The 24519-nt window shown below is 40.6% G+C and overlaps 1 protein-coding gene across 7 annotated transcripts in view; it reads left to right on the top strand.

The window, feature by feature from the left end:
• Positions 1-24519, top strand: part of ANKRD6 (ankyrin repeat domain 6) — an 88914-nt gene that overhangs the window by 25786 nt on the left and 38609 nt on the right. For 6 of the 7 annotated variants that reach the window (XM_088052840.1, XM_014263315.2, XM_088052832.1 and 3 more), the window contains one exon: positions 18386-18528. The gene's annotated coding sequence lies outside the window, so the exon portion shown is untranslated. The remainder of the gene's footprint in view (positions 1-18385; positions 18529-24519) is intronic. The other variant, XM_088052834.1, reaches the window with a different exon arrangement.

Below are 24519 nucleotides of genomic sequence, written 5' to 3'. Positions count from 1 at the left end.
TGGAGAGACCTATGCTGGTCTGGAGTTAACACTGGAGAGGTTCAGCACTGGGACTGTTTCATTTCACTCAGTTTCCATGAACATGAGCATGTGCTCAGTTTCATTTCACTCAGTTTCCATGAACAACTGCAAGTGCTCAGCTTTTCATGTACATTTTTAAAGCAATTTGATTAGCCAAATGGGATGATGTAGAAGTTGTTTCTCTCAGAAAACTCACTGGTGAGTTTTACTGTAATATAATATGGTCTAGTGGTCACATTCAAAGTGAATAAAGTGAAAAATTATCATTGTTCATACTTAGTTACATTTTTGAGATTAAGAGATCTGGAGGAACATGAGTAACTCTAATAAGTAGTCTAAGATTTCTTTATCAAGCTATGCTAAATTAATTAAACATGGGCTGCTTTACAACAACATCACTTTATTTTTTGCATCAGTTTAATAAAGTTGGTTTTAAATCAAAATCTAAGTCACACTGGCATATCTTATTCGCACAAAAGAGCCTCTGCATTTTGCTCCCTTTGCCTACTAGAACCAACAGTTCTCTAGCCACTACTAACATGTCCAGCCTGAGACAGCACTTGTCCTTCAGCACTATATTCTTTATTTCCATTTAAGTTTTGGTTCACTGTGTCTAACAGGTGGTTTCCTCCAGTATTCCTGCTTAGTCAGTTCATTCCTATTTTTGCATTTTTAGAGTTGATGATCCTATGTAAATGTGGATTTTCACACATTATTGATTACATCCTCTATTCCAGACCATTTCTGCAATTTGAAATGACTTTGAAAAGTAAGCTGTCTCTCTCTAAAGAACTTGAAGCTTTACCCAATGTTAGAGACAGATTTCACAAGTCTCATCTCTGTTTCCTTGATCCCAAATGAAATTGTTGGACTGGACTCAGCATATAGCGTCTGATATAGGAGCCTATCAGAAATTTCAGGACAATTTGGTAAAGAAACTTTCAGAGATAACTACTGAGCTATTGATTTTCTAAACCACTTGGGCACCTGCCTTGCACCCATAGGTTGTGTGTTCTTAATTCATGTGTCAGTGTCAAAAGCCTTACTGAATTCAAGATACGTACACTGCTTTTCTTTTTGCTAACTGAGAGGTTACCCTGTCAAAGAAGAATATTACATCAGACATAATTTTTGATGATTTTTGTGCTGTTAGAGTTTTGTTATCTTACTTCCATTCTTGTATTCTACTTCTGGCTGCTTAACCATTTATTTCTGGGTGGTAAGGGCAGGGTGGCAGTTTGTAATTCTTTTAGTTTTTCTTCTTTCCACCTTTTCAATGACAATCTTGACTTTCCTTTGTAGAATTTGTCAATTTTCTCTCTTCTCAGCAAGTTTATAAATATGAACCTAAACGGATGTACGGACATTGGTTTAATTGATAATATTTTCCAGAATGTTCCAACCTCCCCCTTATTTTCTCTCATGGCCTTTCTTTGGTATAACAAGACAAGGCAGGAAAATGAGCAGCTGTATTGGCTTAGCTGGGCCAAAAAGCTCCTCCTCCTTGCCTCACACAGTGGCCAGAAGTGTATAGCTAGGGAAGAGAAGAAAGGAAAACTATCTCTCCCTTGGTTCCATATGGTCATTCAATATCTACATCATCCTTTCTCTGGATAAGATGGGGTTGGATAACAATGACCTAAGCTTGATTTCCTAAATTCCATAAATGTATGTTTGTGTTAGTTTCTGAATGTAAAACAGTTCTTTTGCTACAATGTAATTGTTGCTGGATGTTTTAATAATAAATGCTTATATCTTCAGAACTTTCTGGTAATTTTTCCTGATGTTACCCTATGAATGCTGTAGCTGCAGTGTTCTTGTATTCTAAACTGTGGCATGACTTTGGAAATGGTACCTGGCCTAGAGAGTTAAGGCAACTACTTCCATATTGTGTGAGAATTGAATGACTGCAGCATTGTTTTGGGGATATGAACATGACTGATAAAAGGTTTATCTAAAATGGTTAAGCAGCATTGTTTATATTTTAAATGAAAACAGTAAGATGCTTTTAGGGAAGAGTGATGAAAGACGGATGACAGACTTTGATGAAACAGTAGGAGAGAAACATAAGGTGCAGGATATGGTGCAGCTGGGTGAGCATGCTGAAGTCATGGTGCTTTGAGCTGAGGAGCTCAAATTTGTATGTTTTAGAGATTAGTCCATGAGATGTGAGTGTCAGTGTTACTTGTGTGTTTTATGAAGCTGGTGATTGGGCAGATGAGGCTCTGCAAACACCTCACCAGGTCTAGGAATCCAACCCACTGCTTTATTTGCTTGTAGTTCACCTGTGAATGAAAGAAGAAAACTATATAATTCTATTTCAGTGTTGTTCACAGCAAGTCTGAAAGGGTCTTTTTTTTCCCTTGATTGCTTTACTTTTCATTTTAACAGTGTTTCAAACACCACTGTCTTCTCTGAATGTGTTGGAGGTCTCCATGGAGAACCGGCATGGTCAGGACAGGCAATATTCAGCTTTAGGCTGCAGACTGGTATGATGCAGGAGACACTCTGGCAATTGTACTGCAGTGATGCATCTTCCTGAACATAATCCAAAACAAAACAAAGTAACAGAAAGGATTTTGCTTTCCTTTGGCACTTTTGCTGTGATGCTTACTCTGATATCACCTTTCCAGTCATTCATGTGGCATCCCAGGAGAGGCAAGACATGAATTTCTAATACAAGTAATAAATAGGAGCTTTTCTTCCTCCTCACCTAAATATGTAATTTAATACTGCAGGGACAGAGGATATGTTTTCTTTGGCAGGTCATTTTTAAGAGTCTTCCACACAATTTTTATGCCAAAACACTTCACTTAAGTAATTCTGTTATAGAGGGACACTAAGAAGCTCAGGCAAGAAAGGCAAGACATTTTCTCCTTGGGTTTGAAACAAGTTAGAAAGGAGATGAGGGAGGGAGATTTACAAAGGCTCTTCCAGACTCCATGAGCAGGGAAATGTTTTGCATTTGGATGGGCACAGAAGAGGCCTGTGCTGCTTCAGCCAAAAGGCAGGAACATCCTCTAAGGAAGAGATGAAAGCAGGCTCCCAGCTCAAGGGATGTGAAGGCAAAGCTGTGCCATGGAGCTGTGCAGACCCGTGTTTTCTGATGCTCTGGCTCTGTCCTGCATGGGCACCACTAGTCATGGTGAGGACCAGTTCCAGAACAAAATGTGGCCTCATCTGAGTTGCTTACAGATGAGGAACAAGTGTGTTGGTCCATTATGTTGTTTAGTCTGCTTAAATTTGTTAATGCGTAATAATGGGAGAAATTAGCAAGGAATCCCATTCCTTCCCACTTCCCTCTTCATTGAGGTTGCTGCTTGTGTTGTTTCCTTTCTTCCTTTCCTTCTTTCTCTTTTAAGGTTCACCAGAAATGTGGAATAATGGAGTTTTACACTGCTGCAGCAAGTGTAGCACCCGCCATGTGAAATCTCTCCTTTTCTCTTTGAGTGAAAGCTTTAAACAACACTTCTCCCAGACAGAGATTAAGGCCTCAGAATTCCTGTCTGGGGTGGACATTTGATTAATACAGGGTCCCTTTATTGTCACCCTGCCTTTCTGCTCTTCCTCATTAGAAATCAGTAACTCTTCCCCAATTCATTCATGACACAGAGAAAAGAATGTCTAATGATACATATAAATAAAGAAAATATATAGCGCACATTCAGCTAGTAAAATGAGCTATTTTCCCACATGGGGAGGGGATTAGGCAGGGGGGCATTTGCTTTCTGCAGCTGCTGGTAGAAGCCTCTGACAGATGGCAGTGCAAATATATATATATATATATGGATGTATGTATGTGTGTGTATATATATATATATATGTGTATGCACATGCATGTACATGCACACACAAGTAGAACTAAACACAGTTGCTGTTCATAGATAATTTTGTTTTGTGTTTATGCTTCAGTGAAGGGATGTGGTGGCCTGGACTTGGGGGGCGGGGGGGTTGCCTTTGAAGGTTGGAAATAGTTTTGCTCCTACAAGCTGCTGTTTCTGTTAGCACTTGACAGCACCCTTGGACGGGAGAGGATTTATTTGCTGGGGATTATCCAGGGAGGCACTCCAAGGAGGGGTGCGGGGGTGTGTTTTGGCCACAGCATGGTGCTCTGGGGACATAATCCTTCCCGTAAGGAATTGCACAATTTACAGAGATAGAAATGGCTATTTTAGTTTGCTGTAACCCTTTTAGCCTTTATCTCCGAGGTTTTCTCTTACTTTTTAGTGTTGTGGTCCTTCCAGACACAGACAGGGTGAATATGTGCATCAGTTCACCTCTGGTTAGAGTTCCACAAGTGCTTTTCTGCTGTCCTCTCTCAGCTGAGCAGCCAGGGAGGTATTTGGAGCATGCTGCATTTCCCTTCAGCCTGGGTGGGAGCACGAGCACAAGACCTGTGGTGCAAAGCCAAACCAAAAACAAGCTCTCTTGGGCTCATGTTTATCTTGTGCCAGGGCAGTGTGGAGGGACTGCTGATGCAAAGAGAGGTGGGAGTTGCCTGGATGAGATATCCCAGGTCCAGCAGTTACTGGAGGAGATTTGATGGGGAGCAGAAGCTTTCTTCTGACATGGCAGGATGGTTATGTGCGGTGTTGGTGGCGAGACCCATGTGGCCAGGGCTTGCCTTACCCCTGGAGCTTGGGGCTGCAGGGTTTGGAGCTGGCTAGAGCCCAGCTATAGGGATAGCCAGGATCCCTAGCCTAGGAGTACATGCCAGAGGTGCCCAGAGCAGGGTTACCAGGTTCAGTGTGATAGGTGGTGTTATAGAACAGAAGGAGGAGGGAAAAATCACCTTAGGTGTCTTTAAACCATAATGCAGAGTGTAGAAAATAATGTGAATAAAACCATACATATATATATATATATGTATGTATGTATGTATGTATACGTATGTATATGTATATAAATGTGTTAAATATATATATGTATATAAAATTAGTAAGGAAAATTTCACTTTGTTCATCTTATTGGTCTCCATGCTCAACCCTGGTAGTCTTGCACTTTTGTCATTCAAGTATCTGACAGAAGTAAGGATCAAAAAAAAAAGCTCCCAGTAACTGTGGTTCAAGATGAGTTCAGGTGAAATGAACATGAATGAGGGAAATATACTTGGACAGGTGCTTTGTGAGTGCTTTCTCAATGGAAGATGCTTGTCTGTCCACTGCTGTGGAGATTCTGCCTTCAAAATGTACTGGCTCCACTCGTAACCCTAAGGTGCCAGTAGCCATAATGTGCCTTCCTTTATCTTTCAGCTGGTTTTACTAATATTTTTAATGTTTCAGCATAGTAAAGTTTTTATTATCCCAGCACCTCCCTGAGAAGCATATTTTACGTCTATATGAATTCACCTGCTTAATAACTCATTTTCAGTATTAATTTTTTTTTAATTGTTACGTGAGTGTGTGAAACTGTCAACTTTCTTTGGTAGTGGTGCTACAAACCAAGAACCCAAAACTAAGACCTCATAAAGAGGGTATTTCCACCAGCACCTGTTCACTTTGGAAGTATGGAAGTGTGTCTCCAGCACAGAATAAGCTTCATTCTTGCAGCGCTGGCAAATGAGCTGTGACATACTCTTACTGCTGCTGCAAGTAATTAGCTGCAAGTTACTTTTCTGAATGAAATACATTTCAGTGGCAGGGAAAGAGAAGATTCTGATTTATGTTGATTGCTTTTCCCCATGATATTTGAATACTGCAGTATGTAATATGAACACTTATATACAAAGATTTTTTTTGTAAAAATGTGATACTATAAATCAAGAGAGCGTTTTAAAAAAACTAAATTGCTTTTACTGACTTTGCCTTTTCCCCTGAGAAGCCCAGGAGCTTAGATCTGAATGCTTCGAATGAACATACTCTTCTATTCATGTTGAATAAAACTGTAGATTTTTATGTTGGATAATGTATCTCTGAGGCAAATATCATCACCTGAATGTGCTAAACATTTAGAGTCAGCCCTCTTTGTTTATGTTTTCATTCCCAGATCAGTGCTAAAGAAATATTATAAAACTGCTTATCAGAGGTTTCAGTGAACATTTTTCTATAGTTTCATTGATTAAGATGTAATAACATGTTTGCAATATATTTGAGGAATAAAGCACTTAATAATCTAGCACTATACTAACTGTTACAGAGCAGCTGTGGGTTTCTTCTCCTTACCAAAGAGGTGATAAATTAGCATGTTTCACTGTGCAAACTCCATCCTTTTTCTTCGGTTCACCTTCTTTCAAATTGACAAGAATGGGAAAACAAATATGACAAAAATAGGTATAATTGCTCAAATTTCTTCACTAAGAGTGCGTGACTATAAATTGGGGGCAGAGGGGTCAATTTGGAAGAAAAGAACATGAATTTGCTCTGTAATGTGTTTGTAACGGGCTCAAATGGTACCAGTTTAAAACGTGTGAGAGCCTTTGAAGGAATTGAGGCAGCAGTGGGAGCACTCGCTGGCTTGTGCGGGCAGGCGTGTACGGCTGCTTGTTTTTCAGACAATTGTGCCAGCACTGTAACAGCTCTTGTTTGGCACAACACCACTTGAGAGCACCGAGACTGGGCTGCTTGTTTCATCCCAGCATCTGGTGAGATTAAGTATTAGTGCTGCTGTTTAATGAACAGTGTGCGGATGTGCACGAGCATTTGGGGTTGTTTTTGTTTCCTCTGGTTTGTAGCCGACAAAGCTGTAGGGATGAACAAAGCCTTCCAGACTGCCTACTATACAGATTAATTTACAGCTGCCAGTTTATATTAGTTGTTCTATTTATTCTGCTCCGGTGCTTTTTTGAGGAAAGGAGTATTTCTTAGTCAATTGTCTGGCAAAGAGAAAGGAATTCAAGAAATGTGAAGCAAACAAATTGGCGGTAATTAGACAAGCTTTTGGCAGATGAACTGTTTGCTCCCTTTTCTTATGATATTATGTTACAAGGAAGGACTGAAGTTTGAAAACAGAATTTAAGTTGATGTCTGAACTTCGTCTTTACTTTCCTGTTCACTGTGTTGGTGATGCTGAGGCTTTAAGAATAGCAGCTATAACCACATCTCTTGCTGCCTGCTTAGAAGCTAGCCCTACAGGAGCTTTTGACAGGCAGAACAGCTTATGTCTCTTGTCTCTGCAGCTTTTATGATGCTGTAGATTTATCAGGAACATCTAATGCTCTTTATTTTTGTTTCCCTGTAACTCTCCTTCTCTCTGTCTCTGTTTGCACTGAGTCTGTTGCTGTGTGCTGACCACCTAATGCAGCCAGGGACTGCTGGCTCTTTCTGCTGGAGGTGTCCAAAGATGTGCACAACCCTGCACACCCTGCGAGCCAGCTCTGTGCATTGGGTGGTTATCAGTGAGGTCACCAAAGAAATAGCCGAGAGTTTATCCAAGAGCCTTATGGAGCTGTCTGAATATTGATAATACAGACTGACTGATGTCTTGTCTGCCTTCTAAAATAATTGCTTTGGAGGACTCAAGTAGTTCAGAAGGGGATTAGTTGGTTTACTTAGAGCAGGATCAGGCACACATGTGCTTTTCTTCCCCACCCTCAGTGGAGCCAGTAATTTGTTGCCCAAATTATGGAGCATAAGATCAAACTGGGCTAAATATAATCTTGAATGATCCTGTACAGAGGGTTCCTTTTCCCGCTTCCCTCTGCTGGGTTGCAGGGTGGGGAATAATGCACTGTGGGCCTCTTTGGAAATCAAGTGGAAGCTATGAGACACCCCAGGTGCTAAAAAGAGACCTTTTGGGAGCAGGAGCTGCTGCTGTCAGGACCCCACAGCTTGAGGGGAGCCCATTCTCCACAGAGGTGTCCCTGGTGAACTGTCTGCTCTGCAGGAAGGCAAGGAAGTGAAGTCTCTGTAATTCACTCGTAAACCGTGGCAGGTACCACTTAGAGTATCTTGTGTACTTGGATGAAAGTGTCTAATGAGAGATCTTCATGCAGAGATAGATACAGAGTCATATGTACATATATATATATATAAAATTTATTTTTATTTTTACTTTTTAAAATTTTTTTTTCTCTGGTTGAGAAGATGGTTTTGGTCCATAGTGGGTGATCAGTAGCAGGCATGACACTGGTACTGTGGTCTTTGCTTTCTTCTGTCTTGATTGGACTTTGGCTTTGGAGCTTGCAGGTGTCTGTGATGATGGTGCAGGTGTTTGCTGTGCAATGTGTAGCTTCATTTGAGAAATGTTTTCTACTCCTCTTTTGATCTTTATCCTTTTGAAGGTCTTTTAATTGATTTAGAAATACCCTTTTAATGAATGCTGTTCTTTCAACTGTTTCATATCAGATGTTTTGAGTATATGTGGGCTCCATTAATACAAATTTTATTTGTTGACTGTGTCAAAAGTTACTTGGTATGTCCCATGTGAAAGATTTCAAAACCTTATTAGCTAATCATGTTATTTTAAGATTGGGTAGCAAAGTGGAGCTGGTACTGGATTTCTTCAAAGTATACTTTGATGTACAGTTGGTACTTAGAGTTAAAAAATTAACAAAATCCCAAACCTTCTAAATGCACCAAAGCCCAAAACAATCAGTGAATTAACAGAAAGAAAAATGGTTTATATGGGTTTTTTTTTAATTGTAATCAATTAATAAAACTATTTTAAACCTACTATTTTTCACCATTGTAACTGAAGTATCATTCTCTATAAAAACAGCTCTGCATAATATTGGGAAGTAGCAGTCATACTCTATAAAAAATACACCAAACAATTCACTCTTTTAAAATATTTTTCTTTGTACTAAATAGACATTTGTGAAAATATAGTACCTTTTTGGATAAAAATTACTGTAAAGTTTATATTTTGTTGCAAGTGATTGTGTGTTAATTACCAGAGATACCAAGCTTTCACATTTTTAAAATCACATGTAAAATTAGTTCTTGAAATTAAATCAGTTCCTTCCAATGCTCACTTACATGCCATTTAAATCTGTTGCTCTAAAAAACTCTTAAGGAATATTCTTTTTGGACATGAAATCTCAGGGCATGTTGGGTCATCATTAGAAGATGTGAAGCTGAGTGAAATGTATTTTTTTCTGTTGCAGCTGTGGGAGGTTTTGTCCCTGGGCTGAAATGACAAAACATCAGCCCAGCCATGTATCGATTTACCTGCTGGTAGGGATTAGATGTTCCCTAATGTCGTGGTTTTAAACCAATAACTAAGAAAATTACTTATTTCTTGCTGTGAGATATGGATTAGAACAAGAGCAAAACAAGCATAAAACTTAAAAGGAAAAAAAAAAGAAAAGTTTATTGACAAACTACAATAAGAACACCAGAATAAACTTCCAGAAAAACCTTTTCATCCCCAGTCTACCCACTATTCCTTTGTTCACATGACAAAAGAGACAAAAACTTTGGAACTTTGATGGTTAAAACAGTCCCAATTCTTGCTACAGTCTTTTCACCAGTCTTTATAGAGAAACAGAAGTTTCTTCCTGTTAATTTATGGAGTTTCTCACAAGAAAAACTATTTTTGTTATAGTTTTCCATTGCTCTAATGTTAGCTGCCCAGAGCTGCTGTTATTAGAGCCCACTCCTCCCATTTTCACATCACTCTCAAGTGTGTATGGGCCATGAGTCTAGGGATGGGATTTTTAAGGATAAGTTATTCAAAGGCAAAAAGTCTTCTTCATCTGTTTCTGTGAGCATCACTAGAAAACAGTTTTCTTATTGCCTCTCAAGGCTTCAAATCTTCCAGCACTTCACTGTACCATAATTACTCTACTTTTTTACTCAAAATTTACACTTTGAACACTCTATTCCTCCCTATTTACTGTCATGAATTAAAGGAGTGTTTTCAAGACCTTATTGTCCATTTCCATAGTTTTAACAGAAAGATATTTCAGCTTAATTAAAGCATCTTCTTAATTCTCTACCTTTTCTGAAGCTTCTTTTCTTTCCTGTCACTGGTAGTTTATAAAGTCTCTTTTCATGTTGATCACTCTCTTTTCTCTGTCTGGATAAAAAGATTAATCCGCAAGTCTCATCTGGGAAATGAAAGAGTTAAAATCTTGCCCAGGCTGTTGTAGGTAGTTCTGTGGCCCCGGCCGGTGCAGGAGCTGGAGCCGTCTGCGATGGAAAGTTCCTCATGGCTGCTCTGGAGAGTGTAGGCGCCGCGCCCAGCCCGCTGCAGGTCCAGAGCCTCTCTCCTTCTTCACTCAGCAGTTTCTTTTCTGAATTTAGTTACAGCAAAAAACCTGCAGCCGAGCCAGAGATCGGCTCGGCCCGGCCCGGCCGGAGCCCGGAGAAAACCCCCTCCACAGGGCCCGCATCCCCCGGCCGGGAGACGCTGGGCCCAGCCCAGTCCCCGCCCGGCCGCATGGCCTGGGCAGGGAACGGGAGGCCTGGAGCTCTGCCGCCCTTCCCAGCCAGGAAACAAAGAGAACCAAGAGAGCTCTGGTTTTACACTTTAAGGTAGGGTTCACAAGTTGATCCCACTTTTCAATGGCCTAAACTGCTGTCAGTTCTCAGCAATGACTGATAATTGGTCAGGAGAAAAGACTCCAGGCAGTTCCCAGCAACTTAAACTTTCTTAAAGGTAAAGTAACTCCATGACACCTAAGCAAATTTAGAATTTTTTGCTCTCTGGCTGGAGTGGGTTTTGCTTTGCTTTGGTGACATCCAGTTCCTCTGCCATGCACTACAGCTGTGACAGCCTGGGTGGCTGTTGGCTGCTGCACTTCTCCCTCTTAATGAGATGAGAGCACAGATATGGGATAGTCTCATGTAATACTTTCAGGCAGTATTTTCCTTCTTGTTTTTGGTGCAAAGAAGATGACCAATCAAATGGTTTTTACCTTAATCTGTGAAAAATATATGGACATTTAAATTGCTTTGCTATTAAATCACTGTTTTTTGTTTACAAAATCACTTTCAGAAATTCTGTATGGTTCTCTTTTGTCAAGGCAATTTTATTTATTATTTTTTATCATATGCATTGTGTTATGTTGCAGCTGAATAAAGAATCAAATTTCTTCATTACTACATCCCATACAGCAGTCCTGAGTAGATGGGAGAGAACTAGAGTATATCTCAGTACCTGGTTTCTTTATTTCATGTAGTTTGTGCTGCTTTGACAGGCATCTAAACTATTTGCACTTGTTTTGATTGTTATCAGAAATCAAAAAGTCTGACAAAACTGCAGAGATACTTGGTTTTTTTCTTTCTCTTTCATTCTGCGAAAACATTTATCTGTTATTTTCTATTATACTATCTAAGTCAACAGAGGCTTCATCCTTGTCTGTGTGTGAAAGGGAAACTGCCCTCCTGTGCAGATAAGCAGGGAACAGGAATCAGACAGTATCTCCATTAAGCTTCCATTAAACATTTAGTAAGAGTTTTAGAGTTAAATCTTTGACAAATGTTGTGGTTGAAGACCTTCACATCAAATGGTAGTATGGGTTTCCTGGTTTTTTTTCATGTGCACAAATGACTTAAACAAAAATAATGACTGTATTATAGAAATATATATTCAGAGCATACATAATTAATAAGACCTTGAAAATCATTGATGTTTATAAAACCCTCGCAAAACCCCACAAAAAGACTTTAAATTACATGTATTATTTTCTTTGAACATTTTTCTTTCAATTCCTGACTTTTTTTATTTTTATTTTTTCCTTCTGCTGTTTCTATTAGAGCTTATTGCTCTTAAGAGTACAAATAAAGCAGAAAGTATTTGGGATATTTTTAGGGGTTTTTTGCAGCTATCCAGGTTGTAGCTATCCAGTTGTGCTAGATGTTTTTGAACCTTTTTCCCTTTCTATTTGTGGCACAGATGGGAAGCAGGCAGTGTGCTGAGCAGGTATGCAGTGGCCAGCACAGCAGGTGTGCCTTCTGACAGACCTGCCTTGCCTGTCCAGATGTGTCTGTGCATCTGCTCAGAGATGGATTCTTATGGAAAGACTGGAGATGGTCAGTAGTGGCACTTCAGTGGGAACCACCACCAAGGCTGAATCCCATACTTGGGTTTCAATATCCAAAACTGAAATGGGACTAATCTAGTGCCCTCACATACATACACAAAAAATATGTTTTTAGTTTAAATAAGGTGAGTTTGCTATGTTTGCTAATGTATTTTAAACACAATGATTTGGAATGAATGTGAGAAAGGGAACAGGTCACTTTGCCAAGACTTTCAGGTGTTAGTGAAACACCAGGCTATTCAAGTTTGGATATTTGACTTTTAAACCAACCTATCTGCCTGGGACTCCCTTTTAGTGAATGGTAAGCAGTATTTTTCCTACAAAGGGATGTTCAGAATCTCCAAATTAAGTGCCTAATGTGGACTGCCTTCTGTTTCTACCTCCATAAGCATGCTCTGCAGTCATTGAAGAGAATGGGTCTGGGCTGCCTGTGGATATGTATCCCCAGTCCCTTGTCTTTCATGAAGGGTGGTGCTGAGGGAGAGAGGTGGGGCAGTGTGGCCATCAGGTTCTTCTAGAGGAAAAAAATCTAACAGCCTGTTGATTTGTTTGAATTATTTCCTACACATGGTGGTCCTAAAATTCCCCATCTTTAGAGAAAGCTGAGTAAGTGACATTTCATAGTCAGTAGACATCATTTCACAGCTGTCCATTCTGTTATCTAAAGAGCTCTTCTGTTTTCATGTGGAGGGCACCTCATTCCCACGGTCATAGTGCTCCAGAGCCCTTTGTTCATCTTTGGCTCTCTTTTTGCCCCCTTTGGATGGAGAGGCATAAATCTCTTTGAAACATGCAGCTAAAATGTCAGGGTACTTAATGAAACAGGGGCACAGCTTCTTGTGCTCACTGTCAAACTTAGAGAACAAATAAACAGCCAGAAGGTTCATAAATATGAAGGTTTGTTTTCCTGCAAGAACCATAATGATTCTCTGGTGCCTGTGCCTTGCAGCCTGTCACACTATCTGGTTTTAATGTATGTGCCCTACAGTGGCTTTGCAGATAGCTGAATTGTCCTTCCTTCGGCATCCCTAGCTTTAATTGCCTAAGTCCTATCTGCTTAAACTTCCCCTCTACTGTTTCTCCCCTTTCTAATTTGATTTTCTTCTGAAAAGCAGTAAAGAAACTAGCAAAAGAGAGGGAAGTAAGACATAATGGAGAAATGCCATAGTTTGGTTGAACCCATACTTGAATTAAGAACCGTTCCTTTTATAATTCATATTTTGGAGTTGTATTGCAGGGTGGGAATCCCTGTTTGCCTCAAGGAGCCTACATGGATTTTAATAACAAACATTACACCTAGCAGAAAGAATTCTTCAGCATGATGCGTTATAGATCAAGATCCACAGACTAAATATTCCAAGATCCAAAAAAGTAACCTAGAGATTTAAAGCCATTTGTAAATATGAACAGTAACAAACCTTGTAGCTCTCTGGGTATCAGGAGTTGGAGTTAAATCATCAAAGTTAACAGCAAATTCCTTGTAGTATAATAGGGTCAAGGATCATACTTACTTTCTACTTAAGGTGAGATGTAGTCCAGGTAGCACCAGGAATGGCTTTGCTGCTTTAATGACAGCAAAAAGAAAGGTATCCCATAGCCTCAGATGGGAGCTAAGGGCTATAATGACAGTTCAGAAGACAGTCTAGAAACAATTTTTAGCTCCTTCTCTAAGAAGAGAGGAGCCTTGACATAGGAAAGTGTTTTCTCTAAAGGATGGCCAGGTTGTTGTTACATATGGGGGTTTCCACCATCTAAGTAGTGGTGTGTGAAAATTCAAGGCATTCCTCTGTAGTCAGCAGAACGGGCAAGAAAGAAGCTGGGGCACTTCTCTGCCTGCATTACAGTTGTTTGTCTTTCTCCATCCACGGTAGAAGGAAATACAGCTAATCTAAATCAAAACTTTTTAAAGATTTAAGTTATCCAGCAAAGTGTATCCAGCATGGTGATTATTGCAAAGCTTTGTGAGGGACTTGTGTGTTCAGTTGTTAACCTCCTGTTAAGATAAAGAAGTGGAGGGAATGACTAATGTATTGCCTGTAAATATTGTAAAATAATGAGTGGGAGGAGCAGGGAATTGCATAGAATTGGCTGAAGCCTCCAGGGTTTTGTCTTTCCCTTCCCCCTTGCACCTGGGTGGATCAATAGAAAGGGAGAGCAGTTGTGTAATGGCTTTTTTGCCCATCACTGTGTGCTATTAGTTTGACACATGCAATTTACTTGGAAAAGCTTAAGTAGCCTTAATAACAGAAAGTCCCAGCAGAGCTGACACTAATGGTCTCCCCCGTTGTCAGTCTCAACAGAGAGATTAAGAGCTGAATGAACAAAGAGACCCAATTACCATCTCCCCCCCTCTGGATGTTGCTGCATGAAAACAGGTATGAGCTATGACAGTGGCTCTTTGGACAGACTCTGTCTCTCTGCCATGCCCTGGTGTGAGAGGGGTTTTTACTGTGCTCTCAATTTACTGCCATTACTGAGGGCTGCTGCAATATCACCCAGTCCAGCTTTTCTTCACTAATAGTGAAGTCCAGTCATCTTGAAAGGAATTTAGTATATCATGCCCTGATAATATACACTATTGAACACTCTTCAGACACTCACCGTCCAATGCACTGTGCTAGCAAGTAAAACAAGCAAAAGCAAACCTAGCCCAGCTAAATCTACCATTTTTTTCTATTCAGTTCTCCACAGGAAAATAATATTTTCTTGGCCCAAGCTCTCAGGGAGGTATCAGAGTGCAGCACTGCAGGGTGTGCAGCCAGAGACAGATACATCCCCACTGGGTTGGACTGGCAGAAAGGTCTCAAAGAAAACAGAACATCTGTTTCTGCTTTCATCCAAAGCTTGGAGCAACTTGGTTAATAACAAAGTATGAGCACTGCCTGTGAATGGCTACACAATACCTTTTGTGAGTGCTGTTCCTCAAATATATTATAAAATACAGTGCCAGCTCTCTTTTGCCTCCCTTCACTAGGACAGGTTTGTACAATCAATCCAGTATTCACTTTAAAAAAATTGCTGCTGCATATGCTATAATTTTGTGTCTGTTTTTTATGGCTAATTTATGTAAGACTTTAATTGCAACTCATTTCTCAGTAAGACTGGCCCTCTTTTCAGGATTTTTTCTCTTCTGTTTCTCTAGCATGGCAGACCAAAGACTTCTCAACATTCAGAAATAAAAAAAATGTCTTTCAAGAGGACTCTAAGTGGGCTTTACCAACATAGGGTTTGATCAGTGATGATGATTGATTGATTGATTGAGAAAAATATGTACCCCACCCTATTCAGTCTCAGTATTGAGGAAAAACATCATCTTTCAGTAAACAGCTGATTTTTGAGAATAGTGTCCTGTTGACAAACTGTTAAACCAAACTTGTGTCCCCTGGATTTAGAAGAAAACCTGAATAATAATTACATAATAATAATACAATTACAGTAATATTTACAGCATTAGTATCAACACTGTCTAACTTTGTCAGTCTTTGCTTTATAACTTACTGTATATTCCAACATCACTTAAAATACTTTGCCAAGTACACCAGGTGAATGGTGGAGCTCAACATATTTATATTTCAAAGGGTAGTGAAATAAAATAGCTTTGCATTTTATTAATCGAATGTAAGTTTATGAACATTTAATTGATGTATATGAACATATTTAATTGATGGTTCTAGAGATGAACAATTTCTCTTGTACGATATAATAACTAATATTTATGCTGCCAAAATATATTTAATATGCATGAAAAATAATGGGTTTGGCTAAAACCAGGTTTGTACAGCTTTGTGTGTTTTTCTGTGTGCATACAGCATACAAAGGAACACTGCACATCAAATGAATGCAATATTTAATCTAAAGTGAAATGCTTAACACTCCTAGCAGCAGTTCAAAGATGAGGACAGCTTTATTAGTGTTTTAGAGTCACACTTTCTTAAACTCAATTTCTCGTCTTACTGTGGATAATTAAAGTTTTTTGTTGATCTCCAGTGATTAAATTTGCTTCCTTATATATCACAGTTAGAGTGTTGGTTTTTTAAGTGATTTGTGCATACATCAAAAATGGCAGAGGGGGAAAAAAATTGTTAATAATCTTTATCAACAAAGACTTGTATGACTGATACAAAAAAAAAGGAGTATATAAACTTTCTATTCCCACCTAAAGACAATTTTAAACACCTCCTCCTAAATGGACTGGAGTGTATTTTGGGAAATACCTGTGTATTTCTTAAATCATGTGCATTAAGCAAATATAACAGTTTATAAAGAAGTAGTAATTTATTGTAAATATTTACAGCCCCAGTGAGGTTTTTGATGGCATGGGCTTGTGCCTGGGAGATTCCCTTTTTTCTCCCTCCAGTTCTCTCTCAGTGTAGGAACTCAGGAATTGTTTTGAAGAGAATACTGGCAAAAGAAGTTTTTTTCATTCTCTTTCATTCTCTTCTCTTTTCTTACAGGCCTTTCATTCTTCAGCAAAGGCTGAAGTTCTTTGCCCTCTCTCCTTTGCTAACCCCTCCACTTGCCCTGATGATCATGTACAATCTCAGGCCATTTCACTGCTTTTTCATCTCTTCTCTTAGTATCTACCCTCACTCGTTCCTCTGGTTTTGCAAGCAGTGTCAGCTCACCTGAGCCTCTTCCAGCCTGAAAAACATCAGACCATCACCAGTTATATTTGCTCTTCTAAATACCTTCTGCAATTCTCTTTTCCCCCTTATTGCTCAATGTGCTGTCAGTAGTTGTTGGTGGTACAGTGAGTCTGGCTTTGCGCATTTCATTCTGGGCAGTGCCTTTCCTGACCTCTTCCTCACCAAAGGTTACAATGTGCATTTCCTCCTCAGCCTCACATCAGCTGTCATCTGTCTGCAGTCCCTGATGTTTTTGAAATCCAGCCCATGCTTTTGTTCTCTGATCTCATCCAAGATGTTGGGTAGTGTGCCTGGGCTCTTAAACTGTCCACGGCGTTGCTGCTGGATCCCTCCTACACTGTCTGCTGCTCTGTCCAATTGCTGCTGCTTGATTTTCCTCACAAATGCAGATCTGGGATCTATTTCAGATTGAAATAGATTCTTTTGGTTCCTTTTCTTTGAACTGAGTTTCAGATTGTGAGTTGTCTTTAACAAGTAATATGTAAATTAGCAGCATGTTATGTTAATTTCATACATAAGTACTATTTGCCAGATAGATTATTTGTATTGGTGTGCAGTTACATCTGTTAGTATGCAATGTTCAAAGAGTATATATAAGAGATAAGATACCCAGGTGAAATCACAGTAGCTGTGTTCCTGATCAGCCTGGGGAGGCGAACAGACTGATACAGCTAATCAAATTATCTTGAATTAGACTTAATTGTTTTTCTGCATGAATGTTTCTGGTTTGTTTGTGGTTTGTTTTTGTTTTTAAAGAACTTTCTATTTTTCCAGTTCCTACATGAAATTGTAACAGCACATAACCTATGGAACTTTTACCACCTCTGAGACATTTTAGGAACCTGTTTTCAGAGCACACCATTTACTCCTAAACAGAAGTAGCATATAAGTTCATCCAAGCTGTAAGAAGGGATGAGCTCTGGAGATGTCTCTCCAAGTAACATTTCTTGATTCTCACTTTAACCTGTGTCTTTTTGGGCATCATCTTGAACGTGACTGTGGATAGTCTACCTGTAGTGTAAATACAGTTTATTTATTTGGTTCTTTATATTTCAGTTGGTATTTCGAGTTAAAAAGAAACAGCAAGGTGTATTCACAAGACAGTGACATTGCCATTGACAACAGTCAGCAAAACAGTACCAAAAGGTCAAGTCTCAGACATAACTAGTGCTTAGTTTCCCAATGCCTTTATGTATTGTCAGGTGGTTTCTGTACTTAAACACATCTGCTGATCCAAATGTATTACAAAAAAGGATAGCAAAAGCAGCTAAATTATGTGGTGATTTTAATTAGTAGGAAAGAGGGATGGTAGGATCTTCCAACAGCATTTTCTAATTGAAGTCACTGAACTGGCATTTCAGCAATGATTTCTGCTTCAGAGATCAAGAGAGATTATTTATCCTTAGCAGTTTTCAGCTCTCAAAAGTTCATGCAGGCCAAGTGACTTCCATCATTCATGAACTTTGTTGTGAACTTGTCCCTTTCCTGATTTTATTGACTTGTCACATGATTTCTGGGAAGAAGTGAAGGTCTCTGCTGCATTTGCCTCGTCCTTACGAGGAAAGTGAGGGCTGCACAATTTTATTTTCAGAGGTCAGTGGGAACCAAACCAGAGAGCTGTGGTTGGAGCTTGTTTATAATGGGAAGTGGGTGTATAAACCTCAGGAGGAAACCCCTGGGTTTGCCCAGGTGCATGCAGGCAGCTGAGCACTCAGAAAACACTGGTAGTAAATTTCTGTGTTCTTCAGCCTGCTGTGATGCTTCACTTATGATGTGTTTCTCCTCACCTAAGGAGCAGTGTACAGAGACGTGCTGTTGTCATCACATCTGGGAAAGACTGAAGCTGGCATCTACGTAGTCCTTCTCCAGAGGTTGCCTTGCAAGACACAGCTACAAAATGTTCATCAGAAAAAACTGAACCGTAGATCCTTAAGAGTGAGTAGAAAACAAATGCAACCTTTCAGAATTTTTGTCTAAAATGTATAAAAATAATGACATGGATTTGCATTTTAGAAATGCATTCCAAGTCCTGGGTAACTAGGGATTGTGAAGAGCTTGGACTGAGCCTGTGGCACCAGGTTATGGTACTTACATCGCACTGCTGTGTTCTTTGGGGTGTGTGGTTCCTTGCCTCCTCTGCTGTCTTGTACACCTCTGTTGAGCTGCATTTTTTAAGGACAAGTGGCTTGAGGAAGTGTTTCATTGTTTCTGGAAAGCAAGGCACTCTTAATGCTAGAGGACTAGCTGGTCTTTTGGGATCACTGACTAGGGCTGAGAAAATTAGACCAAAGAGTGTGATGTAATTTCTGAAGTCCATGCAGAAGATAAGTCATTGCTCAGATTTGCTGATACTTTCTGCATCAGTTCATTTTTGCATTTCTTTTCCAGTCTGAGTGTTTTCCCATGGTAAGTTAGGGTGCTTGCTTATTCCAGCTGTTTGGTCCCACTGTCCTCAGCTTCCCTGATGGACACCTCTGATTGAAGAGGTGAGTGAGTTATATGAGAACTATTAACTGTCAGTGTCCAAGGAGAGTCTTTTCCCTCGTAAAGCATCCCTCATTATCATGCTATCACCAGTGCACCTTCTTGTTTCACCAGAGATTTTTCCATTGAGATAATCCCTGCACAGCTGTCTACTGTCACCCTTGCAAGCCAACATGAAAGCAAGATCAGCCATGCCATCAGCATGAAGATATCTTCAAATTAATAGAAAAATACAGTAAAGCAACAAAAAATGTAATCTGATGCGATGCATACAGCCCATAGAATGTGTGCAAAACACCTTTTTTTTTAGTTTTATTTTTAAAGTTATTTTTATTCCCCAGACTTGTTTTTCTCAAACATTTGACTTATTTAGGTGCTTTGTGTTGTGGGATGCTGCTAGTGAAAGTAATTGCTTTATTCCTGAGGGGACGGCGGCATGTTGTAAAACAGGATGTAACAATCCTTTAATACAATATAAAAGGGTTGCCAGGTAGATACATTCTCTGTTGCTGCCTGAGATGTTTGTGGGTTTTGGTTCTGCAAGATATTACTGCTTCTGCCCCTCCTGCTTGTGTAACTACAGAGAAACGAGTGTTAAAACCAGGACCATTGGGCTTGTCACACTCAATTGTGTTCTTGGTGCCCTCAGCTCATGAAAAATAGAAACAGCATTTAACCCTCAATTCACAAATAAGGTGATGGGACACAAAGGACCTCTAAGCAGTGTGTGAGGGTGGAATAGGGAGGAAATGCAGGAACTTCAAAAGGAGAGGAAGTCCACAGGGATTTAGCTCCACTAGGTCCAAAATCAAGAGGATTAAACTCTGTTGAGTGCCAAGTACTCCACTGTAAGAATGGATCTCTGATTCCTACAAGGCAGAGAATTACTGTTTAAGCTGCAGAAATAATTCTGAGAATTTGGAATGTGCTGGGAAGTGAATTTGATCTGTCTGATGCAGTTGCAAGGATAAGGCAAAGCCCAGCTCCAGGGCTCTGGAATGCAGAAATTGATCTGTAGAGGAGATCAGAGGGAATTATTAACTGTGTTGTTGTCATGACCTGAAGGGTTAACTGGCCTATGGGAGTAAGAAGATTTCAGCCATAGGGGGTTTCAGGGATTCTGTAATACAGAAGTGGTCCCAGGGGAAGACCACTAAAGTAACAGGCAGAGTCTCACATCAATGATGAGTCTTGTCACGAAGCTGGAAGTCAGCCAGACATCCCTAGTGAGGGCCAAAGAGTTTGTCTAGAAGATCTTGTGGAAAATTTGTGCAGGGAGCTCAACCTGTGCAGGAAAACCACAAGCAGTGCGGGAAATAACCAGAGAATAAAGCTCCAGTCTGGATAAAAAGGGCATCCTTTCTATGGCACAGAGATGTTAAAGGGTGTTACAACACACTCACCTCAACAGCCAAGAGGTGCTGTTAATTTCTATTTTTCTGCTGGGAGAACCAGTAGATGATGGTTATGATTTCTCACATCTCAGACCCCTGTTTCCTGTTCTTACAGTTAGAACAGCTAATGGCAGTTGTTGAACCTTATTTTCTCAGGATGTCTTCCCCTTTTTCCGCCTTTCTTACTTCTTTCACCTTTTCAGATGATAAGTTCCTTGGTTTTGTACTTCCTGATGGTATCTCAGGCTGCCTCTGGTTTCTGGACACCCAGCTGCCATTCAAAGATGCTGACTGCACTTCTCAAGGATGTTGCTGGCTCCCAGGCTCACAGTCCAGCAGACATTTCCTCTTTAAGCACACATATTCTGCTCAGTATTTCTCTCCTTGCAACCAGGTTTCACTTTAGGGCTGCTTACATCAAGACCCCTCTGCAAATATTCTGTGTAGTTTTGAGTACCAAGCCTCAAAAGAGCTATGTCAGGGGATGAATGAGCAGAGAACTGGAATAAGTTATCTAGAGGGGAGTGGCAAAAAAAAAACTCCAGTGTTTTACCTAGACAAGAAAGCAATGAAAGAAATGGAAGAAGGAAGGGGGTCAGGATCCTCTAGAGTGAACTTCCATGTTTCATTATGTTTGTCGATATAGCAGTTAAGTATCAGGTATCATTTTGATAAACCAGCTTATTTTGTGGGTAAGAGAGTGTTGTAATTGTCTGGGGTACAACACTGACAGTCTCTGTTCATTGCCCCAGTTTCTGTGCCTTTACATGCCTGCACATGGTAGTCCAGTCAATTTGCTGAGACTGCTGGCAAATGTATCCTTTGATATGTGTTGGAATCCTTTTATCATTTATGAGCATCTTTTCACTAGACTTGGAGTAGAGACCTTCTGTGGGTGTCATGTAGGATCCTGTGCAGCCGGGAAACAGCAGTTTTGGCTGCTGACCTGAGCTGGCTACCAAAGCAGAATTGAACCCATGGTCTCAAGAGGAAAAGCTTTGTCCCCTTCAGCCGCTGCTGTGTAACCCAAAACACTGAGCACCATGGAGGTGGGCAGTGTGGAGGCTTTGTGCATTACATCAGGGAGTCTTTGCTGTCTTTGGCCCAAACTCATGGATAGGGTAGGATAAAGTCCCTAAACATACACTTTCTCTCCTTACTAGGATCTCCTCAGGCATGATTTAAAGTTGCTCCCCAGTTTCTTCAGGTCATTTCCAAAGTCTGCAGAGGTCAGAGGGAGCCCTCTGGCAGACTCAGCAGGTTTGGGATCTTTCCTAAAGCAGTTCCCTGTGTGAATCAGATGCAGATAATTTATCTCATCAATAATGTTTTTTTCTTGGGAGTTACAGCCAGCTTCTGAACAGCAGCACTGGGGGATCAGTGGATGGGTTTAGGAAATGGGAATTACTCTCCCAGCTGTGCTGACTGATGGAGTGATCCCATGCAACAAAATGTGACCTCCAAGTTTGCTTCTCTGCTTGTGCTTGGTTTCTCTCACTTGCCCATTTTCCAGGGTGTGCCAAATCCTTGGATATTTGTGCTTCCTCTTGCTGTTGCAGTAGTCTGTGGTGGGAGGCAACTGAAAAAATCATGATTTCTTAATGGTAATGATGTGCACCATAACAGGGGCACACACCTCTCTGGGGGTTACAGTGGACACTTCCACCCATGCTTGTCTGAATACATTGCTCTCCCACCCTGGCCACTCCATCCTTAAGATTTCATCCACTGACTTTCAGCTTGAGCCTTGTTAAGCTTTTAATCGACACACTGCCTGCCAGACTCTTGCTCTCGTGCCAGAAGCCTTAGCAGTATTGAGGAATATTGTGCCAATATCCAAACATCACGTTGTCTCCATGGTTCAGTGCTGAACTGGGTGGCACTGGTCCACCTGCCTCACCGCATCTCCCAGTGCTCTCCCAAGACATCAGCTGTGAGAGTACAGGAGGGGCTGTGTCATCGCTGCTGGCAGCTCCTAAGTCACGTTTCTCTTGAAGAGGAAGAACATCTCCAGTGCTCTTTTGCCAGCTAAAAAATATTTTGAAGCTGGTAAATATGTTCTTTTCTTCTGTGCTCTGTCAGCCAGGTTCAGGTCATACATGAGCAGGAGGAGACCTCTGTCCCAGCCCTCTGACATGGCAGCAGCAGGGTCTCTAAACTGATTGATAGATACTGTCCATGGTAAAGATAATCTGAACCCTCACAGCAGAGGACATACTTTGGGGTAAAAAAGGGAAGAAGAGTGGAGGAGAGGGAGTTGGTTGTGGAAAGGGTTATGTCACTTTCTGCTCACAGTGAGGTCCTGCAGTCATTTTAATTGGCTCCTGCACAGAAGGTGACGATGAGGGACAGTTCTCCCATCCAGAAGCCCCACTGTGTATGAGGGTAACATAAACCCCCACTCTCCCATGAGCACAGCCATGTGTCTGCTTCGTTCCCAAGGTTGGGCCCTGGCACTTCTGTTAAACAGCAGTCAGCTGGAAAGATCTCCTAACTGGTTTTATGCAAATGGGAGCAGATATGTCATGCATGTGTGTTTGCACATTAGCACTGTCCCCTATCAAACAATAGATATTGTTTTGTCATGTAAATAGTGCTCAACTGACAGGACTTGCTGGGAGTTGAGCTTATTTGTACTGAGTGGTTTTGATGTGTGTGTGTGTGTATGCAGGTGTTGAAAGAGTGGGGAGTAACAAAGCTGTGAAACTTCAATGAGATAAGCCAAATAAACCCCCAAATCATGTTATGGAAAGTGGTAAGTATATATAACTTGTGTATTGCATAAGGGAGGTCAGGACTACATGGCAGAGAGGTAAGTAAGAGGGAAGAAAAACAATTGTTTTCATACAAGATTAGTTATGTCTAAGCAAGGACTTGAAACTGCCTCTGATCTTCATTGCTGGTTTCCATGTGTCCGTGCCTCTCCCCAAGAGCATTCTGCCTGGCAGGTACAACTCTGGAGGTTGGTTTTGATGGTACCAAGGCATTGCCTGAGAGCTGCCAGGCAGCTGAGGGTTTACATTGAGTACAGCCAGCAGTGGAGGCCAGACAACAGAGATGGACTGGACAAAGCAGTTGGGGAGGCTGCTGCAGGCGGCCACCTGCAGCGAAGCAGTGACATCAGTCAGTCTGCTCTGGTTGTGGTGGGAAGCCTGATGAGCAACTGTCAGGCACATACTCCCTGGGAGGCTGCTAAATAGTCATTGTTGAAGTAATTAATAGCAACAAGTGGGGAAAAAAAAGACAGAAAAAAAAAAAAAGCTCAGAAAATGTTTTCAGATGTCCCAGACAGCAGTGATAGTTAGGGTGATGAATATGCAGCTATCCATATGAAAACTGAATGACTGTACTTGCCACAATAAACTATGTAATGGGAACAGTAAACCCCACCCCTCCCCCAAGACAAACATATAATCTACTAAAAGTCTGTGTAGATGTCTAGTTCAAAATGCTGATTGTTATAAAACCTAACTCCAGAAATAGTATTGATGTTATAAAGGAAAGAAGAAAAGTGTGAATCAAAAGCACATTGTTCTTGACCTGGTGGGGGGGCTTTACTGTTTTCCAGATAAAGCTGCTGCTGGCTTTCACAATTACACCTTTGACTGGTTTTTAACTGTCTTTTGGGGCAGGAAGGGGTGAGAGGCAATGTCCTCCCTTTAGCAAAATATATAGATATTTTTCCTGAGTAGTTTATACTGGATCCATGATGGAACTAAAGAAAAATCACTGAAATCACTGAAAGAGAAGGGTTTGCTGCATGTCTTGGACAAACCCTTTTAAAGTCAGCAGAGAGAAATGGCAGATATATCAGCATCTTGCAGTAAGTGATAAATGAGTTCCAGGAAACCCACTCTTTCTAATGCAGTAATCCACTCTGCTGAATAATGCTGTTATTCTAAAGTGAATACAATCTTAATGTTTACGTCGTATTTTATGTATGACAAACTGCTTTGCAAAAAGGCTGGATGAGAAAAAGAGCATTTTATAGATTTCATACTGTTATGTACTAATAAAAAAAGAAACCCATTTTACTGTGAGAGTCAAG

The sequence above is a fragment of the Pseudopodoces humilis genome, chromosome 3 (genome assembly GCF_049639895.1).
Source record: "Pseudopodoces humilis isolate 2021_Gansu_Grassland_sample_001 chromosome 3, ASM4963989v1, whole genome shotgun sequence".
NCBI lineage: Eukaryota > Metazoa > Chordata > Aves > Passeriformes > Paridae > Pseudopodoces > Pseudopodoces humilis.
Note: the sequence above shows the minus strand (reverse complement) of the source record. Positions and strands in the feature narration are given on the sequence as shown.